At 54.5% G+C, this 5702-nt stretch overlaps 1 long non-coding RNA gene across 1 annotated transcript; it reads left to right on the top strand.

Annotated features, from left to right (window-relative positions):
• The first annotated feature begins 934 nt into the window (after nucleotides 1-934).
• On the top strand, nucleotides 935-5275 carry LOC102243614. Its single transcript, XR_314543.2, has 3 exons — nucleotides 935-1061; nucleotides 2431-2486; nucleotides 4802-5275. It is a non-coding gene; the product is annotated as an uncharacterized LOC102243614 (long non-coding RNA).
• The last annotated feature ends 427 nt before the right edge of the window (nucleotides 5276-5702 follow it).

Here is a 5702-nt window from a genome sequence, read left to right as displayed (position 1 = left end):
TACAGGACTCTGCAGGAAAGCCAACAGCTGCCCGCTCGGAGTGGTTGGCAGTTGCTCAAGAATGCCCCTTCCTGTTCATCTGTCCACCCAGTACCACATGTTGCCTGTGGGCATACAGTGGTGCCAGGGCCTGTGGGTACACAGCCAAATCAGATATACCCTGCCCTCCAGGGGCTCCCCATCTAGTGGTGAAAATGTGCTCAGAATCGCCAGGTACTGAAAATAACAGTGCAGTCTGCCAAGGGCTGACAAAGGACTATGGGGGTGGAGGGAAGCTGTGGGAACTCTGAGGGGCCCCTAAGCCACCAAGGGAAAGGGGGCTGCTGGGAAGAGACCGTCTGTCAACAAATAGATCAATGATTACAAATTGTGAACTACGCTCTGCAGGAAAGGACCAGGATACAGTGAGAGAATAAAAAGAGAGATCTACCTTAGAGTGAGTGGGGGTCAGGGAAGACCTCTTTGAGGAGAAGACATTTCATCTCAGATGTAGACTAGATGAAAAAGAGAGGGAACAGTATTTCAGGTGGAACAGCAGGTGAGGCAGGAAAGAGCTTGGCCAGCTCAGGGCCCTGAAGCAGACCAGCAGGGCTGGAGCACAGAGAGGGATGGCTTGCAGAACTAGCTCATGTTTCTAGTAACCTCCCTGGGAATGCAGGCCTGCCTCCCTCTGAAAGAGCAGAGGCCCGTAGTAAAGCTGGGTGACAAAGATTATCACTGGTGTCCCTGTCTACTGAGTGGAGCGGGGGTGAGGGCGTGCGGACGGTGTGGGAAGGAAGTGCCTTTGAGCAACCTGGTGGATTGTTTCCCCTCGTGCTTCCGGAGCCCATGTAAGCTTTCAGAATCCAGGAGTCAAGCTCCTTCTGCAGGTCCACGGTGACCCCCTTAGCCAAGCCCTGGGCCAGGCACATGTCGCATACAGCCCAGCTGCCAATCAGCCTCATCTTCCCGCAGGCGGTCTTGTGAAAGGAGACGAGGTCATGGCAATCAATGGCAAAATCGTGACGGACTACACCCTGGCTGAGGCTGAGGCTGCCCTGCAGAAGGCCTGGAATCAGGGGGTAAGAGCGAACCTCCTCCCTGCCTCCCTCCCTTGCCTGCTTGCCTCAAACCCTGGCCTCTGCAACCAGGCCTTAGAGCCGGGGTTCCTCATCCCAGGGTGGGTATTCAGGATCCAGGCAACACTTGGGTGATGCCCACATACCCCATCCAGCCGAAAGTCTCAGTCTGACAATGTGGGATTCAGAAAAATAAATGTCAGTTCCTGATTTTGAATCCAAAAGCAAGTAGCACAGATACAGACTCCAGAAGACCAGGTGTGGCAACCCACCCAAGAAGAAAACTTAAGGTCTTCTGTAAGTGCGCACTGACCAGGAATCAAGAGAATGCCTTGGGGCTACTAGAAAGCATTCACAGAAGCAGAGGGCCCAGAATGGAGGAGGGGCTGAGGGTAGCCTGCTCTGTGGTCATTAGACACCTGGGTCAGGGCCACCACATAAGATCTCCCAGGCTGTGCACTGCACAACTCGAGGGGTGCCCTCCTACCGACTACAGTGTGAATGGCGCCCGCTCATGTTGTGCAATGCACAACCTGTGCAACTGTATGCAGGCAGCCGAGCCTGGGGTATTAAGTTCAGAGCCGAGGAAGCTGACCAGATGGGACTGGGACCCACATGAAGGGATGTGGAGAAGAGAAGACTTACGGGTAACATGATGACTGTCTTTGATTATCTGAAGGGCTGCCTTAGGGTAGAGGGAGCAGAAGTGCTTTCTGTGGTTCTTGAGGACAGAACTGGATTGGATGGAGGGAGGTCCTGGGAAGAGATTTCAGTTCCATATTAGGAGCTATTGCATGGTAGAGGGACCCAGTGGTAGTTCACATACCTTTTATTGAATACGCCCAAATCAAGGGTGGACAATGATGGATAAGCCAAGGATGGCAGTGATCTATTGAGGGGTGCATGTGTTAGGATCAGAAATCTAGGCCTGCAATTCCCTAATTGGCTGTACCTCAGAATAACTCAGGGACCTTGTTAAAAATACTGTTTCCCAGGACCTACCCTAGATTTCCAGGGGTCAAGTCCAAGAATCTAGAGTTTTAAGAAATTCCCCCATGACCCCAAGGTTGCTGCCTGGCCCTGGTCCACAGGTCAGCATTTGGGAACTTGGTGTCATATAAGGGCCTGGCAACCCTGGCTCTGTGGTTTGAAGCCTCAGAGACGGGAAGCTTCCCCAGACCATGGGGCCACAAAGTGAGACCCATCCCACCAGGAGGTCCTCCAGCCCCAACTGGGCCCACCTTCCCATGGGAAGAAGGTCCGAGCCAGCTGATCCTGGGCCATGGTGCCCAGGAATGGGAATGGAGTGTCAGGGGCAGGCATGCCATCAATCCCTGAGCATGCCCTAGAGTCACATACCTTCTCCCCACAGGACTGGATCGACCTTGTTGTTGCTGTCTGTCCCCCGAAGGAGTATGATGACGAGCTGTAAGTGTGTGCGGGAGCCTGGCCCACTACCTCCTCTGTCTCTTCCTCCTCCAGAATCTTGGCTCCCTTCTGCCAGCCCACTCCCAGCCTCCATCAGCCTGAAGGAATGGCCCAGGCACACAGCTTCTAGTAGAAATCACTCCGAGAAAGCACCGAGCTAGAGAAAGCCTAGAACTAAGTCATGGTCCTCAAGCATTTTCAGAGCTGCCTCTGAGACTACCTTGTCCAAATTCTTCTTTACGTCTGGAAAACTGAGGTTCAGGTCTCAGACCAAGTAAACGGGGAAGTTGGTACAAAGCCTCGGGACTTCTGATTCCCCACTCAGAGGCTCAGCCCCCGCACCCTCATCAGCTAGTTTACAGATTTCTGTCTTTTACTCTCTGGATGGTCTCCCTGATAGGTAACTGCTTTGCTTCTTGCTGAGTCTTTAAGCTGCTAGGACCACAGACTTTGGCCCTACCTGCAGGATCTGCGAAGAGCCTTGGTCCAGTTTCCATCTTTCTCTGTGATTTCCTATATGTCTGTTTCTTTCTGTTTCATTCCTGTCTCTGTACCTGTGTGGGATCTCTATTTCATGCTCTCTCTGTCTCTTCCCCTCTCTCCCTCTTCCCCATCCTCCCTGTCAATCTCCCACTCCCATCTGCCCCACTCTTTCCCCTTCATCTTTCTTCTCTTCATTGCCTTTCCTCTTCTTTCTTACTTTCTCCTTTGCTTCTCTATCTCTGAGTCTCTGCATCCATTTTTATCTGTCTTTCTCTGTCTCTGTCTTTGTGTCTCTCTGCCTCTCTGGTGTCTGACCTCCATCCCATCTTATCACATCACCTCCTTACCCCTCTGCTTGCCTGTCGTGGCTGGACCTGCCTGCTCCCCCTGCCCAGCAGAGGCTGAGTCCTGTGCATGTCTTGGAGAAATCAAGGTCTCATAGCAAGGAATTCTGGAACCCGGGGCCTAGGCAGGAGCCAAGTGAAGGGAGAGGTCCGATGGAGCTCTGCCTGGGAATAACTGAGCCCTGTTTTGTGTTTCCTGCTCCGCTCTGCGTATGTAGCTCTTCTCTTCCCTCCTCTGCAGCCGAAAGCCCCCAGCCGGTCCGAAAGCTCCTTGAAGACCGTGCTCCCGTGGTTAGACACGGGTTCTTCCTGCAGCTGGAGCCTGGCAGCCCCCCACGGTGAATAGGCAGGCGGGCTGCAGGGCCCCGTCTGTCCGTGCTGCGTGTCGTGGCCGTCTGCTGCCCATGCCGTCGGCAGGTTCTTTGGACTGGTGTCTGGAGGGGCACGTGAGGCGCCATTCCTGAAGTGCCACTCAGGCCTGCTCTTGGCCACACTGGGTTTCTGTTGGACTCGAAGGCTCCCTCATTCAGGGGAGCTGAGCAGAGCCTGCTTTGTAGCAGGCTGGGTCCTGGGCATCCTGACTCACCACAGCCCTGGGACCTGCCACAGGTCCCACACAGCACCCCAGTGAGCAGGATGGAGCGGTGAGCACCATCCTCTGCTGGGCACAGACAGTGCTTCAAACCGGGCACCGCGGGCTTAGAGAGCCCAAAGCAAGTGCAGCCTGGAGTTCCCCTTCCCTGGGGTGCCACCTTCTGGGAGCCCTGCTCCACCTCGCCCCATGCCTGGGCAGGGCCAGGGCGATTAAGAAGCAATGAAGGCTGGTCCAAAGAACCAGGGTTGGCCTATTGGGGTTGTTCATGTTGTGACCTGTCGTGGCCTGAGCCCGGCTCAGACCAAACTGTTCTCTGTGCCTTCTTTCTCCCGTGGCTTCTCTTCCTCTGGATTCTTATCTGAGGGACACTGTGGAGCCCACCTGTGGGATGTGTTTTCCACCCTGTGACAGGGCTGTGCCCATGGGCAGAGCTGGCAGGTGGCTGTGAAACTGGTGTTTGGTGTGGTCTAAAGCCCACAGCTAGCAGCATTTAGGGCAGACTCAAGCCTGGACTTATGTCTTTTCTGTCACAAGTTCCTCAAAACATAAGGGCCTCATGCTCCCAAGACCATTGGCCGGCTCTGCTGTGGTTTCTGGGATGGCCTCAGTGGCCCTATGTTTTCTGTTGCTTGTCCTCTGCTCTTTGTGAGGGACCCCAGCCCCTCTGCCTTCTGGTCCCCTCCTACCTCATCCCAGGTGTCCCTTCTGCTTCCTCCTGTGTGCTGTGGCTATGACTGGTGTGTAGCTGCTCGGGGCCTGCACCAAGAGGGGCTGCCAGAGGTTGGCAGGGCCGTGCACCCCTGGGGAGTCCTGCCTGTTGTCAGGCCCTTCCCTGGGCTGAGTGTGTACCCACAAGGCCTGCACCCTCCTGGTCTGTTTTATCTTCCACACAGGACCTTCTTCTGAAGTCCGGAAGGAGAAACCAAATTCACCCCTCGAAGCCAGTTAGCTCTGGACCCACCCTTCTGAACACAAAGCCGGGAACCAGCCTTGAGAGACGCCAGCCTGCAGGCACCCTAGAAACCCACAGTCAGCACCCAGCGGCTTCAGACACCCATTGGCCCTGTAGAAGAGCTGCATAGGAGCACCTCCGGCCATTGCTCTGAAGGCCAGTATAGAGGGAGAGCAGCCAATCGTTCTGGAAGGGCCCCTGGAAACCGGACTCGCATGTCTTCTCTCTGGCCCTGTGAATTTGGTCTCTCCCCGCCCTGGGAGACTTCTCCCTTGAAATCCAATAGGACCTGACTCTTCGGTCCCACTCTCTACACCCTTCTCCCCTTGGTCCTGCTGTCATTGCTGCTAAGATTGCTGCCACAAACCTTACTCTGAACTCATCAATAAAATAAACAGATTTCTTTTCCAGCTTACAGGAGAGAGTGTGGATTTGGGTAGCAAATTCAAGACTGTGAAATTAAAAAAACAACAACACATAACGTTTTGGCTCCTAATCAAGAGTGAGAAACAGAACCCAGTGCTGGAATTTGGGTCTCACAGGAAGGAAATAATCAAGGCCAGGGGCTGGCTTGGAGCCAAGGCTGAGGCAGCAGAGCCAGGCTGAGCTGGGCTTCAGTGTCTTCTCAGCAGAAAGATGGCAGGAAATGAAGCCAGTGTCGTAGAGACTTTACTCAATTCCAGAAAGCATAGCTTTAAGCAGGAGCCCCAGATGGTTGCCTCAAGGTGTGGGGTTCCCCAGCTTCTCTCAGGGACAGCATGGCCACAGCTGCTTCCCCCGAGGTCACCAAGACAGGGTGTGAGTGAGGGAGGTGCAGGGGTCCAGCCCGTCCATGAAATTAC

This window comes from Myotis brandtii, unplaced genomic scaffold, assembly GCF_000412655.1.
Source record: "Myotis brandtii unplaced genomic scaffold, ASM41265v1 scaffold782, whole genome shotgun sequence".
NCBI classification, from domain to species: Eukaryota; Metazoa; Chordata; class Mammalia; order Chiroptera; family Vespertilionidae; genus Myotis; species Myotis brandtii.
Note: the sequence above shows the minus strand (reverse complement) of the source record. Positions and strands in the feature narration are given on the sequence as shown.